Below are 16,903 nucleotides of genomic sequence, written 5' to 3'. Positions count from 1 at the left end.
AGAACTACGCACAAAGCTACGCTCTCATAGGGTTTTCATAAGCTCCTCTTGTTACTCTTCCCTTTACAACCGAGTGCTACGCACAAAGCTACACTCAAACCGGGTTTTTCACTCTCTCTAGTTACACTACCCCCTTTCTACACTCAGTAGAAGTGTTTACACTGAAATACAATGATTTCTCTCTCAGACTTGAATTTTTCTAATGAAGATTTATTTCCCCCCTTTTACTTGCTAAAAATATTGCTTGCTTTTCTCTTTCTAAATCTCTTGTTGTTAGCCGTGGTTCTCGGCTTTTCATCGTTGTTCAATCTCTGCTTGTCTTCAAGCCTGCTTGGACAATTTATAGCCATTGAAAGCTATTTGTCCTTTTATCAACTTTCGATATCGATCGTCCATTTTGAATTGTAGTTGATCAAATAATTGTGTCAACTTGATCTGCAAAGTCATTTCGCCGTCTGTCAGAAGATATGAATAATCTTGTCGTTGTTCTTCATTGATCTGACAAAAGCTTTTCTTGGAATGTGTAGCCTCCAAATTTGAATTAATCTCAGGCTTGACTTTTGTTGAATTATTGATCTGATATGCCAAGTTGATCAAATAATTTATGTGCTGATTCTTGCTTGAGTATTGAGAGATCTCCTTCGTGAATCAGCTTCTTCGACTCCTTCGTAAAAATGCGGGTTCCCAAAAATACATCCTGTCTAAAGTTGTAGTAGCCCGTCTAACTTGTATCATGTCTAAACATCATCTTGTCTAACATCAAAATTGCTTCTAGTGAGAGTCAAACCATGTATCACTTGGTTACTTTGCAAGGCTCCTTCCAACTTGGCGAATTAACCCTTTGATACATATCTTGACTTTAATTTCTTTTGTCTCTTCTCTTTAGCTTCACATATAACCCGTCTAAAGACTTCATGTCTAATGGTGACATCATCACCCGTCTAAAGTGACGTCATCATTCGTCTAAAAAATATCATGTCTAACACTTCCTGTCTAATACTTCATGATAGCACTTCCCGTTGAACCATAGATCATTTGATTATATGCCTCAACAAGTCTATTTCCATCTCGTCCATCTTAACCTTTGATGACTCCAATGCTTCATAAATGTGTTAAGCTGTGATCCCGCTTACTTTCATTCTTCCATCAATAAGGCGTTCACGTAGGCTTCATGGCAAGGGTGCACCATACTTTGTGAACCAGAACTGACTCAAATAAAATAAAATTGCGGACTACAAAAATACATTTGGCTCATCAAAGCTTATACAATATATTCCTAACAATTTCCCCCTTTTTGATAATGCCGAAACTTATACCCAAGTCATTTGGCTATGTCAAATTTTGAAAAATAATCTTTTTGTCCAATTTTATTGTGACTAGCCATTTGAAGGGTTTAACACAAATATGACTTAGAGATTTTAATTTTGGACTAAACGTATATTGGGACTAAGACGCGGGGTTTGCGTATTGATTTTTTATCTTTTAATTTTTCTTCCCCCTTTTAATTTTATTTTCTCAATTATACGCATTACATGCATTTGCTAAGTCCAATTTTAAAATCTTGAGACACAAAGTAAAAAAACAAACACACTAGACAATTAGCATAGATAAGTCGTGATGGCCATATCTCTTTTCATTGAGCCTTGGCCGGGAAGCAATGATTCGGCCCTTTCATACATGCCTTTGTGAAAATCATTTAACTTGGTATCAAGATGCCAATTCGATGATGAACATTTCCAAGCTCTTGAGAAACACTCCCCTTCATTTCTTGAATTTCCCTGCGTACATCTCCCACAATATTTTGCCTTAAAGCTTCAACATCAATAGGATGGGAATGTACCTCGGTGTGTGCAGTAGGTAGCGGTCTCGGCAATGTGGAATCTATCGGCTCTGGTGCATCCACTTGGGTTGTATCATCAAGGTGTAGTGGCTCGACAATGGTAGGATCAACCGGCTCGGTACAACACAAAAGTAACGGAGTATACGGCACAACTTGCGTCACTTCTTCTTGAGCATTCACACGGGTTTCACACACATTTACATCACCAATATTTTCTTCATTCACCAAAGAGGTAGGATTGAGTGTGATTGGATTATCATTCAAACTTCCTTCATGCACTGATTTTGTCACATCTGTAGCCGTGTGTGGAGAAAGAGCATCAAAGCTAAGGTAATCTCATCCAACAAAGTACTGTCCGCCCCATAAGAAGGAATATCATCAACACTTCCAATATATACGAATAGAATTTTAACCCAGAATTATTGTACGAATGGGAAAGTATAAATCAATATATTTTATTAGGAAGAGAGATTATTTAGGAATTGGGCGGGAAGTTAAAGTTCAGGATTTTGTTTTTATATATAGTATAGATTATAAAAGGAATTGTATTAAACTATTTTATAAAAGTTAGAATAGAATTTTAACCCAGAATTATTGTACGAATGGGAAAGTATAAATCAATATATTTTATTAGGAATAGAGATTATTTAGGAATTGGGCGGGAAGTTAAAGTTCAGGATTTTGTTTAAAACTGTTGTCTATGCGCGGGACTTACAACAACACCGGCTTCAACAACAGAAATTTTACCCCTACGACAACGGTTTTTAACCGTTGTCTATGTGCATTTTTCTTGTAGTGATTATCAAGCAATCACAACGTAAACCCTACGACAAGCTCTAACAAGGCATAATCACAAGAACACACATACGATTATCAAAAGAGCCAATAAATAAGATATATCAAGGAAAATAGGTTTTGTAAGACAAGATGTTAGGAATAAAGTGTAATGGTTTTGATATGCCAAATTTGTATTTGTAGATCCCCCAATTTTATTCATAGGTCTAGTAGAGTCTTAGACCATGATCGGGAAATTATTTAATTATCAAAAGAGAAAAACAGAGGAAAATGGATGAAAATAGAAGAAGAAGATATAAAGCCAAAAATCAAGAATTTGTCTGGAGAAAATGACAAATTGAAGAAGAAGTTGAATGATATGAATTCACGTCGCTACAAATCAAAGAAGATATCCCAGAAGAATTTTCGTGAAGAAAATTAATATTGGAAGAATGCATGAAGTTGACTTAGAGATCAAGCATCTATGGAAAGAAAGAAGTACATCAAATATGATTGGAGATTTAATCAAAAGCTGTACGGACGAAGTGGATGATGCTTGATATATTATCCAAAATGGCTCAAGTTTGAAACTCACCATCAACAATTTTACAAGGTAAAATTTGAGAAGTCAAATTAAATTAATCTGATGGAGTTGGGCACTAGTTTAAAGCTTTGGGCGCCGATTACAAGTGGAAATTGGGTGGCAATTGAGATGCAATTGCACTTGGGAGCCAATTCAAAGGAATTAGGAGCCGATTTCATTGAAATTGAAATTGAAATTGGGAGCTAGTTTCGAAGCAATTGAAATTGGGAGCTAGTTTCGAAGCAATTGAAATTGGGAGCTAGAAATTGAAATTGGGAGCAAGTTTCAAATGGAATCAAATGTAATTGGGAGCTAGTTTCGAAGCAATTGAAATTGGGAGCTAGAAATTGAAATTGGGAGCAAGTTTCAAATGGAATCAAATGTAGCAAGTTTCAAATGGAATCAATTCAAGTTGGGAGCCAATGTAGAATTGAAATTGGGAGCCAATTCAAGTTGTAGTATGGGATGCAATTCAGATTGGGGACCAATTAAAAGAAGACATTGAGGAGCAATTGAATTGAGATAAAATTCAAAAAGAAGTCCAATTTCGAAGTCAACATTGAGAAGTAATTGGAGCACCAGGAGATGTTGGGAGCCAATTGCAAGTCAAAGCCAATTGGGAGCCAATTAGAAAGGAGAAATTCAAATTGGGTGCCAATTACAAGCCAATTGAAATTGGGTGTCAATTACAAAGGAGAAATTCAAATTGGGTGGAAGTTCAAAGCCAGTTTGAAGTCTGAGAACACCCAGACGTGAGAATGAAGAAGATGAAGCAGAACTTACAGTGAAAAATATTCTCACAAGGAAAATACTAGTCTAACTAGTATGGGATTAAAATAAAGATTATTTTTGAATCCCAAAGATACAAGGACCACTTCAGAGCTGATCAGAGAAGCCATTCTACACCAAAACTGAGACCCAGATATTTCCATTCAACGTTAAAACAGAGGAATATCAGATGAAGTTTGGGAGCTCGTTTACATGGAGATGAAGATCTTTCAAACGGCTAGCTTATCTCTTTCTGACATTTTTGCAGAAGATAAGATAAGATCTCTGACATGAGAGCGTCTCTTTCCAACGGACAGATTCTCATTACCAGCTATAAAATGATGAAGATATGAAGACTTGAAGAAGCACAGAGCAGAGAAAAATATACGAGCAGAGAGCTAAAATTCTAAGAGCTAAAATCTTCAAGTGTGAGAAAAGAACTCAGAGAGCTTCAAGAGAAAATTATTCTGAGAGTTCTTAAACAGAGCAAAGCAGAGCAAAAATATCAAGTGCTTTACTTGATATATTCAAAGAGAGAAAACACTCAGAGCTATCAAGAGAAATCATTCCAGAGTGTTTATTTTCATCAAAGAGACCTGCGCATCATTGAAGATCATCTACAGAGTCTCAGAAGTTGGAAGCAAGACAACACTTGTTTTGGAGCAAAACAAGAGAAGGGAGGAAAGTAGCACGGAGCTGTGAAATCCTGGATTGTCACACGGAGCTGTGAGATCCGAAGCAGCAGTGTTGGAGGCACTGGGCGTGATTGGTGTGGGCTTGGTGATCAAAGCACCAGATCACGGATACGTTTCTACCGGAGTGTGGAAGACGGGGGGAAAGTAACGCGGAGTCGTGAAATCCTGGGATAGTAGCGCGGCGACGTGAAACCCGAAGCAGCAGTGTGGTGTCACTGGGCGTGATTAGTGCGGGCTTTGTGATCAAAGCACTAGATCACGGAAATTCATTGTATCTTGGAACCAAGGAGTGGTAGATATAGTGAATTGGCTCTTGGAGAAAAGAGCAAGTGGAGTAGGAGGATTACACCACCTCGCGAACCACTATAATTGTCTTGTGTTCTTTACTGCTTTCTTTACATACCGCTCTTTACATATTCGCTCTCACGAAGATATACTGCTCACACAATCTCACACACACTTTATGTTTATTTATTTCCGCTGTGCACCATACTCTAACAATCTAGTTAAGAGTTTTGGTTTATCTCTGTCTTAGCAATTTTTGTGCTGTGCGAAAAAGTTTGAAAGTCTATTCACCCCCCCCCCCCCTCTCTAGACTTTCACCTAACCTCTTTTGGGACCAACAATTGGTATCAGAGCAGGTGCCTATCCGAGTCAGAATTTGTCTCTAACTGATACCAACAATTGGTATCAGAGCCTATAGCCTATTTGAGTCAGTTTGTACCAACCTTTGGTATTTAAACACGTTGCCCAACTGGGTTAACTGTTTTTGACTGCTAGGCTGATCCATTCTACAAAGTGTGTGAATTGGATTAATCTTTCATATCTCTCGTGATGATGATGAAGAAAGATTTAGCTCAAAATCTATTATTTTCTCTTGATAAATTTGATGATTGGAAAGTTCGTATGCAGGTACACTTATCGGCTTTACACGATGAAATGTGGGAAGTTATTTCCACTGGCCCTATAGAAATATTAAAAGTCAATACGGCGTTTGTTATATCCCCGGATGCTCCACAGTACGTACAAAAGCCAAAACCGGAATGGACATCGGACGATAGAACGCGGAATAATCTTGACAATATTGCCAAGGATATTCTATTCAAAGCCGTAGATGATACAATATTTCCGAAGATCCGAAAGTGTGCCACTGCCAAAGAAATATGGGAAACTCTCATCAAGATTGGCGAAGGAGATGAACAAGAAAAAGACAATAAGCTCACAATCGCCATGAAGAGGTTTGAAGATTTCAAAATGCTCTCAAATGAAAGTGTTGCAGACATGGAAGCTCGAATGATCAAAGTTCTTGGAGAGATTAGTGATCTTGGCAAAAATATTAGCCAAAAAGAAATTAATCTCAAAATCCTACGAGGCTTACCATCTGCATGGGATATGAAGGTTACGGCTATGCGCGATCACCGAGATCTAAGAATGTTGTCAACAGACAAATTATTTAGTGATCTAAAAGCATATGAGTTCGAAATGAAGGCCAAAGATGATGATGTTCATGAAGCTCGAAATGCTGCTCTAATGGCCGAACAACCGTCAACCTCCAGGTCAGTAGAAAATAATGTTGATTTTATGACTGACGAACAATTTGCTCTTTTTGTCAAAAAGCTTAGAAGGTTTATGCGAAAAGGAGACAACAAAAAATCTGCTCGTGGAAAATTCATCCCTCGCATAACACAAGAAGAAAAAGTCGAAGAAAATAAGGATTTGTGCTACAATTGCCGCAAACCCGGACATTTTAAAATAAATTGTCCGTATCCGATCGTTAGCAAGTATCAAGGCAAAAATGTTGAATCTACGCCGAACAAATCCGAAAGCAAAAGGTTCAAGCGCGACAAAAGAAAAGCTCTCGTTGGCAACGAACCAAACGAAAATGATGATTCGGAGGATTCATCATCAAGCGATGAAAGTTCATATTCGGACGATGATACGGCGCTAATATGCAAGCTAATGGAGTTGAGTACAAGTGAAGATTGTCTTATGGCTCTTGACGCAGAGGAAGAAGAGGTAAGTTCTAATTCTTTCAATTCTGTTAATTCCTCTTTTTCTCGTGAATCTATTGACAATCTAATGCGAGAATGTCAAGAGATTATGCTCACTCATCCTCAACTCAAGGAGCGCAATAATATTCTAATTCTTGAAAAAGAAGAAATGAATAAAAAATTGCAAGATGCTTTACTTGAAGTGAGTAAATTGAAGAATGAAAATATTCATCTTCAAGAAGAGTGTAAAGCAAGAGAGGTTAGAGAACATAATCTTAGAGCTACTATTGCTACGTTCACTAATTCGTCTAAAATTATAGATAAAATGGTGAACATGCAAAAGCCATCAGGAGATAGAACCGGAATCGGTTATGACTCCACATGTTCTCAAACCCCTCAAAATCTGACTAATTCTACTACTACTTTAAATAATAAAGTTCAAGTGGTAAAATTTGTTAAAAGTCAGAATAGCACGATGAGACAAGGACTTGGCTATCAATCAAACGCAAAGTTGAATGTTGAAAGGCCGGAACAAGTTTATACTACGGCAAAGCAACAAAAATTCTACAAGCAAAGATATGCCAAAGAGTCAAGTGCAAAAAGATTTCATAGAAAAGAAGGAAGCTTTTCTAGAAATAAAGTTGGGAGATTTTATCCCACTCAAAAAGATTGGTTGTGCAATAGATGTAATACTTTTTATAGATCAAAACAACCATTCTCTTCCCAGGTGCCAAAATATAAAAATAATTTTCAAAACCCGGCGCCAAAAATATTTTCTAAAGTGAGTTATGATTATCGTGTCTCAAATGGTTACAAATCGCCTCATCTTAATTCAATAAGATCAAGGTGGGTTTGGTTACCAAAAATTACTAACAGTAAAGGACCCAAGCAAGTATGGGTACCTAAAGTTAATTAATCTTTTTTGCAGGATGTTTGGTACATCGATAGTGGTTGCTCACGCCACATGACTGGAAATAAATCCTATCTAGTTAATTTCAAAGAAATCGATGGACCAAAAGTTATATTCGGAGGAAATCAAAATTATTGAATTACAAAAGGAGTTGGCACGATCAAGAAAAATGGTTTGAAGATTGAAGATGTTTCTTTCGTTGAAGGATTAAAATTTAATTTGTTGAGCACTAGTCAATTTTGTGATAAAGGCTATCTTGTAGAATTTTCTAAAGATAATTGCCTAATCAAAAATGAGCTCACAAATGAGATTGTTTTATCTGGAAAACGGCAAAAGAACATGTATGTTGTGGATTGGAGCACTAGCAAAGATTCAGTGTGCTTAATGGCCAGAAATTCAAATGAAGCTAATTGGGAATGGCACAGAAAGCTCAACCACTTAAACTTCAAGACCATCAATCAGCTTGCAAAGAAGAATCTAGTAGAAGGCTTGCCAGATATTATCTTCAAGAAGGACCAAGTGTGTGATGCATGCCAACACGAAAAGCAAATCAAATCATCATTCAAATCAAAGACACACGAGTCAACGTCAAGACCGCTAAGCTTACTACATATGGACTTATTTGGACCGGTTGATCCAATAAGTGTAAGTGGTAAGAAATATACTCTCGTTGTTGTTGATGATTTTTCCAGGTACACTTGGACCGTGTTTCTCAAGAAGAAAAATGAAGTTGAGCAAGTTCTACCGAAGCTGTTGAAGCAACTACAAAATGAGAAAGAATTGCAAATATCAAAAATACGAACGGATCGCGGAACCGAGTTCGTGAATGGAGTTATACAAGCTTTTTGCAATTCACATGGAATTTCTCATCAATTATCTGTCGCAAGAACACCGCAACAAAACGGTGTTGCCGAAAGAAGAAACCGGACGCTCAAAGAAGCCGCACGAGTGATGATTAGTGCTGCCGGTCTCCCGAAACGCTATTGGGCGGAAGCTATCAACACTACTTGTTACACACAAAATCGAAGCATGATCCATAAGCAGTACAAGAAGACGCCATATGAGCTATATAAAGGGAGAAAACCAAATATTGGTTATTTTCATATTTTTGGATGCAAATGTTTTATTCATATTAATGATAAATTGCATCTAAAAGCTTTTGATGAGCGTGCAGATGAAGGAATTTTTCTAGGATATTCAGCTACCAGCAAGGCGTACAGAGTTCTGAATAAAAGATCAATGGTGGTTGAAGAATCCATACACGTGGTATTTGATGAAAAATCACAAATCAAAAATGGCGCTCTGGACGAAGAAATTGCACAAAATGGTAACAAGTGTCATATTGATTTTTGTGATACTAATGATACGTGTGAAGATGATGTTTTGCAGGGAATGGATGAGTTGGAAATTAATTCTCTAGAAAATCCCATCCCTCACCCAGAAGAAGTTGGAAATTCTTTAAATAATAATTTTGGGAGTGATGCCTCACGTGGGAATGGAAATGCAGTACAAGTTGGTGATCCAATTAATGATCAAATTGCATGTGATGTTGGTAATCAATTTCAAGACAATTTAATTGATGAAATTCGAACCAACACTGCAAATTCACAACAAATGGATCCACCCAGTACCATGCACCCATTTCAACCAGATTTAAGATGGCTCAAAAATCACCCTCCAGAATTAATTATTGGGAATATTCATGAAGGCGTGAAAACAAGATCATCTACCATGGAAGCATTGTTCACGTGTTATCTATCTCAGATTGAACCAAAAGAAATTGACGAAGCTCTCAATGATCCGGATTGGATAAATGCTATGCAAGAAGAGCTCGATCAATTCAAAAGAAATGATGTTTGGGAACTTGTTCCAAGACCGCCGAACCACAACGTTGTAGGAACCAAATGGGTCTTCCGGAACAAAGCAAACGAAGAAGGCGTGATTGTTAGGAATAAAGCAAGGCTCGTTGCAAAAGGATACTCTCAAGAAGAAGGAATTGATTTTGATGAAACTTTTGCACCAGTGGCTCGACTTGAAGCAATCAGAATTTTCCTAGCCTACGCCGCACACAAAGATTTCACCGTTTATCAAATGGACGTGAAAAGCGCATTCTTGAATGGTCTACTCGAAGAAGAAGTTTATGTCGAACAACCCCCAGGTTTTGAGGTAAAAGGCGAAGGTGATAAAGTCTACAAACTTAAAAAGGCATTGTATGGGTTGAAACAAGCACCTAGAGCTTGGTATGATACTTTATCAATGTTCTTAATAAGCTGTGGATTCACCAAAGGCCTTGTTGACAAAACTTTATTTAGAATTCAAGATGGTGATCATATTTTATTAGTGCAAATATATGTTGATGATATTATTTTTGGAAGCACTAACAATTCTTTGTGTGAGAAATTTGCGAAGCTTATGCAGAATAAATTCGAAATGAGCATGATGGGTGAATTGAATTACTTCTTGGGCTTACAAGTCAAACAACTGAAAGAAGGAGTATTCATCAATCAAGCAAAGTACACCCGCGACTTGATAAAGAAGTTTGGCCTTGATGGAAAATCATCGATCAAAATTCCAATGAGCACATCAACAAGGCTAGACAAAGATGAAGATGGAAAAGATGTCGATCAAACAAAATATAGAGGAATGATTGGTTCACTTCTATATCTTACTGCAAGCAGGCCAGACATTTCTTATGCTGTGGGCGTGTGTGCAAGATTCCAAGCAAATCCAAAAGAAAGCCACCTCACCGCAACAAAGAAGATCATACGATATCTGAAAGGCACAATCAATGTTGGATTGTGGTATCCAAAAGGTACAGATTTTACTCTAACAGGTTTTTCAGATGCGGATTTTGCAGGTTGCAAAATAGACAGAAAAAACACTTCCGGGACATGCCAGTTCTTGGGGGAAGGCTTGTTTCTTGGTTCAGCAAAAAGCAAAATTTCATCGCAACTAGTACCGCCGAGGCCGAATATATTGCTGCAGGAAGTTGTTGTGCGCAAATTTTATGGATGAAGCAACAATTGAAGGATTACGGAGTTAATTGTGATGACGTTAGTATTTATTGTGATAATACTAGTGCAATCGCTATCACTCACAATCCGGTGCTTCACTCAAGAACCAAACATATCGACATTCGACACCATTTTATAAGGGATCACGTTGAAAAGAAAAATCTGAAGATCGAATATATCCCTACGGAAAACCAAGTTGCTGATATTCTCACGAAGCCTTTATGCGAAACGAGATTTTCTACCTTAAGGGACGAGTTGGGAATGATCGAAATGAGCTAAGTATCACTGAACTTAATCTCTCTATTTAAATTGATACTTTTGCTCAAAATTAATTGTTTACGTGGATAAATTGTTTTATGTGTTTCTATGCATGTTTTTATTCGAAACATTTATGTGATAAAATTGCAATATGTGTTAGGAATTTATTTGTGCGTTTGCATGTGTTATTTAACGTGAGATCATATGCCATGCAAATTAATTTGACAAAATGTGCAATTCGTGATTTATTTGATGTTTTGTTTAAAATTGCATGTTTTAATGTGTTAATCAGTTTTTGAGTATGTGTTCATGTTTCTGTAAATTAACTAACTTGTTTGCATGAACAATTTGCTCTAAAAATGATTTACCATGATTATTTGTTAATATATATGTGCTATGTGCAAAATGTGATTTAATTTGTTATTTGTATGTGTGTTTCGTATATATGCAGTATATGTGATATAAATTGCTATAAAATGTTTTAGAAATCTAGAAATTAGTATTTTTGTTAGTTTCTAAAATATTTTGGAATCTGATTAATATGTTTTATATAAAGTTGTTTCTAATTATAAATTAGGAATATGTGTGTTAATTGTGTTAATTTCCAAATTATATGTATTTTAATTAGGAATGCCGTGTATATGTGTTTAATATTTTGGTATGTGTGATTAATTATTTGTGGAATAATTTTTGCTACTAACGAGATGTTTGAGTGATATTATGTTTGTGGTACACGAATTTGAGAAGGAAATCAGGAGATAAAGGAGGAAAATTAGAGTTTAATTGGGCATCAAACCTCCACCCATAAACTCCTACCCTTTCTAAACCTCCACCCAACATAAACCTCCCCCCATAATCCTCTCCTAAATCAAATCTTTCCAAACAGATTTACCCTCTCTTTCTCAAATCGACACCCTCATCTCGCCTGTCAGAAATCCACTCTCTTAATCGATCCCCACAAACAAATCTCAAGAAGATCAGAACCCAAATCCTTCCTAAGTGTCTCTTCAAATCTCCACCCTCTACACCTTACGTGCATTGGGTACTTCTAAAGAGGTGTGAGCATTAAATGCTCTTGTCTGCTCATGATGACATTTTCTCTTTCCTCGTAACACCCTCTATCAGATGACTCATCTTCCCTAAACTCACCCAATCGACACACCTCAACCAAAGGGTACAATTGAGAAGTCTCATCTCTTTATCTTAAATTCGAAAAATCCTTTCGAGTCATCTTCCTCATATAAACCCCTCTCCTATATCTCAAAAACTCTTTCAAGACCTTCAGAATATCAGAAAACTCTCTCTCAAAGTATCTCTCCTCGATCAATCGATCTGATCATCATGGCCCAATCTGGAAGAAAGCAAATTAATCCTATTCCTGCCCTCTCGCAACAAGTGACGAATGGGATGGTTCTCAATCCTGAGTTTTTCAGACTAGGTTCTATCAACAAGGACACGGTCGAGAAAATTCTTCAAGCTTTAAAAGACTGTGGACTGTTTGATTTCTTCACCTACAACTACTTTGGAACCTTTGAAGAAGATGTAGCCGAATTTTATCTACATGCAGTCGTTGAAAAGGACTCGATAAAATCTAGAGTTGGAGGATCAGAAGTTTCTATCACTGAAGATGACATACACAAGTGCTTCAACTTTCCTGAATCTCAGATAATGCCAGAATCTCACAGCTATGTTGTTCAAAATTTTTGGAATGAGATTCGCGGTCCTACGGCTCCAATTTTCTCTGATGTATCCGCTCATAAGAATGTATTGAAGTTTGAATATGAGATGTTGGTGGACATGATTTACAAGATTCTTGAACACAAACTGGGAAGTACTGAAGATTTGACCGCGTCAACAGTGTGCCTGATGGACGGAATCATGAAAGGAATAAAATTCAAATGGGCAAAATTTATCTACAGGAAGATGGTTATTTTTGTTCATGCTGCCAAACCAATGAAGAAACCCGTTGTAGTAGACCGATTCTATCAAAATGTTGGATATGGTCTCATCATTGGAGAACTTCTAAGGAAGAAGACAATTCCAATGAGAAAACACAAAAATATTGGAATTTACAGAGCTCTCTTCAGAAAATTTAGTCCTAATTTCGGAAAAAGGTCAAGCCAGAGAAGAGGACAAGAAGGTGGGAGTTCTACAAGTTCAAAAACACCTCAGAATTCCAGACCGAGAAACAGCAAAGCAATCTCAACCTCAAGTAATCAAATGGGATCAAGCAATCGATCAGGAAGAGATCAAGAAGCCATCAGTACGACTATGGCAGTTGTTCCGATCAAATATGCCGAACCAAACTTGTTGGCCGAAGGAGTTGATGATACTACAAGAATGGAATTTGCAGGAGTTGATGTGCAAATTTCGAATGATCTACAAAGAAGGCTCTCGAGTCAATCTGCAGCCGAAGAAAGTGCAGGACCTATAGTTTTTGACTCAGCGCTCATTCAAGATGATCCGGAGCTGTTGAAAGAATTGATAATGGTGCAAACTTGGAAAGAATGGAAACTTGAAAGATATCATTTTTTCATGTCAAAAATCACCCCAGATTTGATACGGAGTGAAGATTTTTCCTTGGAATGGTGCGGAACAAACGTAATGCTAGATGCACTCAACATGGATTTAAATCAAGTGTATCACATGAAGCTACACGAGAAGGCAACCAGACAAAAAGGAAAAGCACCAATAAAAGGAAGCAGTACGGTTCAAGACCGTTTAGCCGAACAAGAGAGACAGAATGAAATTTCACTTCAGTTAGCTCTGCAAAGGTCAGTTTATGACACACATCATTATCCAGGTAACACATCTCTTGTGGATAATGAAGTTTTTGATGAAAGAACTGAAGGGACGGCACTCATTGATGTACCAATCATAAGCACTGAAAATCATATGGACAAACCTGTGAAAGTCCATGATGCTTCTTTATTGATATCTGATTTGACCCCCACATCAATTAATGTGAACCGGGAGTGCAATGAACAACTTGTGGGAGCCAATGAAAAACAAGTGTCAGAAGAAAGAAGAAGAGATATACCAGTTGAAGTTGCAGTAGAAGTTGTCACTGAGAATAGACTGGAGGATTTATCCAGTGTATTGCCGGTACACCATACCGAGTCTACCATGCCTACCATGGACCCTGTTCTAGAAAATGAAGATTTATTTACAGAGAACTACACGAGAACAGAGGTCTTAGAATAAGAAATTGGTGATCTCAATCAAGAAGCCGAATCACCTGAAGAAGAAGGGATGCAACTTATTGATACATTTGTTCTCACAAATCCGAATAGAAGTCCGTTCGGATCCCCTCAAAACTTTGTGCAGATGAATGAACAAGAAGATGACATATTCTCATCCTTATTTGCCAAAGTGGCCGAATCCAGTGATGTTGTTTGTCAAACAATTGGAGAAAAATTAGTTGAACAAAACCAAATGCTAGAACAACAACACACGGATACCCGAGTCAATCTGAAAGAATTAATGGAGCATCAAAATTCTTTGAAGACTCAGATTGACAAAGCAGAAAGAATTCTGAAAGGAGAAGTGACGAAAGACTTACTTGAAGTCATTCAGCTCATGAAGAAGGAGCGTGAAGCAGCTGAAAAGATTCACAACGAACGTCACTTGCGACAAATCAAGGCGATTCAAGACCAAGAAAGCCGAATCAACAAACTTGAAGCTGAACTCGCAGTTACAACAAATAAGCTTGACAACGTGCAAACCGTTTCCATTGAAACGCACAATAGTGTTGAAACTGTGAAGGCAAACCAAGACCGAGATTTTAAGACCCTTGCATTTTTGGTTGATAACGCCAAAAGGGGGGAATAAATTCTCAGTCACTTGGCTTTGCAACAACAAGAATTTATTCTTGGAAGTCAACAACAGCCAGTAATGTCTACTCAAGGTAGAGGCCGAAGCCGCGGACAATCCTCACAAGGACCATCTCAGATTGGTTTTGCTCAGTTCGCGAATCCGAGTCTTGGTACGAGTACATCGAAGGTTGCTGAACAACGTGGCTGGTTCGAATGCTCTAAGGGTACCGCCACTCAGACAACAATATGGACCAAAGAAAATTTACCAAGCATGATCAAGAAATGGCCTGCAGCCGATCAAGCCCAATGGATCTCGGAGAAGAATAAAGAAGAAGAAGAAGGTAAAAGGAAAAGAACCGAGATGTGGTATGAACTAAGAGATTTCACCGGAAATATGGACATGAATCTTGGAGAAGAAAGAAGCTTCGAAGAATGTGTCTTATGGTGGGACAACGGAGTTCTTCCGGGCAACAACATCAAAGAAGCTTTTGGACATTACATGGTCGGACAGCTTACAAAGAAATTTCAGAATGCAAAGTTCAAAGACGATTTCTTCAAGCTCAGAGAACATGTCAAAGAAATTTTGAAGAAAGACTTTGGTGTGAAGAAAACCAGAAGGTAATCTGAAAATTCTCTTAAGCTGATATTCTCTATTTTCGAACCTCTGTTGCGTTTTTCTCAAAAAATTCGAAATATATCAATAATAATTTCCCATGGTCTATTTTGAGTCTTTAATTTTATTTGTTTAATGTAATTAGACTTTCGTGAATTAAAAGACAAGAAATATGTCAAACGCACGACAAAATTAAAAATTGATGATGATCAAAATAAAAAATAATTCAAGATGCGTTTAGGAGCTTGTCTAAAAATTAATTCACAATTTTGTTGAATTATTGATCTGATATGCCAAGTTGATCAAATAATTTATGTGCTGATTCTTGCTTGAGTATTGAGAGATCTCCTTCGTGAATCAGCGTCTTCGACTCCTTCGTAAAAATGCGGGTTCCCAAAAATACATCCTGTCTAAAGTTGTAGCATGTCTACGGGTTCCCAAAAATACATCCTGTCTAAAGTTGTAGTAGCCCGTCTAACTTGTATCATGTCTAAACATCATCTTGTCTAACATCAAAATTGCTTCTAGTGAGAGTCAAACCATGTATCACTTAGTTACTTTGCAAGGCTCCTTCCAACTTGGCTAATTAACCCTTTGATACATATCTTGACTTTAATTTCTTTTGTCTCTTCTCTTCAGCTTCACATATAACCCGTCTAAAGACTTCATGTCTAATGGTGACATCATCACCCGTCTAAAGTGACGTCATCATTCGTCTAAAAAATATCATGTCTAACACTTCCTGTCTAATACTTCATGATAGCACTTCCCGTTGAACCATAGATCATTTGATTATATGCCTCAACAAGTCTATTTCCATCTCGTCCATCTTAACCTTTGATGACTCCAATGCTTCATAAATGTGTTAAGCTGTGATCCCGCTTACTTTCATTCTTCCATCAATAAGGCGTTCACGTAGGCTTCATGGCAAGGGTGCACCATACTTTGTGAATCAGAACTGACTCAAATAAAATAAAATTGCGGACTACAAAAATACATTTGGCTCATCAAAGCTTATACAATATATTCCTAACAATTTCCCCCTTTTTGATGATGCCGAAACTTATACCCAAGTCATTTGGCTATGTCAAATTTTGAAAAATAATCTTTTTGTCCAATTTTATTGTGACTAGCCATTTGAAGGGTTTAACACAAATATGACTTAGAGATTTTAATTTTGGACTAAACGTATATTGGGACTAAGACGCGGGTTTGCGTATTGATTTTTTATCTTTTAATTTTTCTTCCCCCTTTTAATTTTATTTTCTCAATTATACGCATTACATGCATTTGCTAAGTCCAATTTTAAAATCTTGAGACACAAAGCAAAAAAACAAACACACTAGACAATTAGCATAGATAAGTCGTGATGGCCATATCTCTTTTCATTGAGCCTTGGCCGGGAAGCAATGATTCGGCCCTTTCATACATGCCTTTGTGAAAATCATCTAACTTGGTATCAAGATGCCAATTCGATGATGAACATTTCCAAGCTCTTGAGAAACACTCCCCTTCATTTCTTGAATTTCCCTGCGTACATCTCCCACAATATTTTGCCTTAAAGCTTCAACATCAATAGGATGGGAATGTACCTCGGTGTGTGCAGTAGGTAGCGGTCTCGGCAATGTGGAATCTATCGGCT

The sequence above is a fragment of the Ipomoea nil genome, unplaced genomic scaffold (genome assembly GCF_001879475.1).
Source record: "Ipomoea nil cultivar Tokyo-kokei standard unplaced genomic scaffold, Asagao_1.1 scaffold1416, whole genome shotgun sequence".
Classification (NCBI taxonomy): domain Eukaryota; kingdom Viridiplantae; phylum Streptophyta; class Magnoliopsida; order Solanales; family Convolvulaceae; genus Ipomoea; species Ipomoea nil.
The sequence above is the reverse complement of the archived record's forward strand: the minus strand, read 5'-3'. Positions refer to the sequence as shown.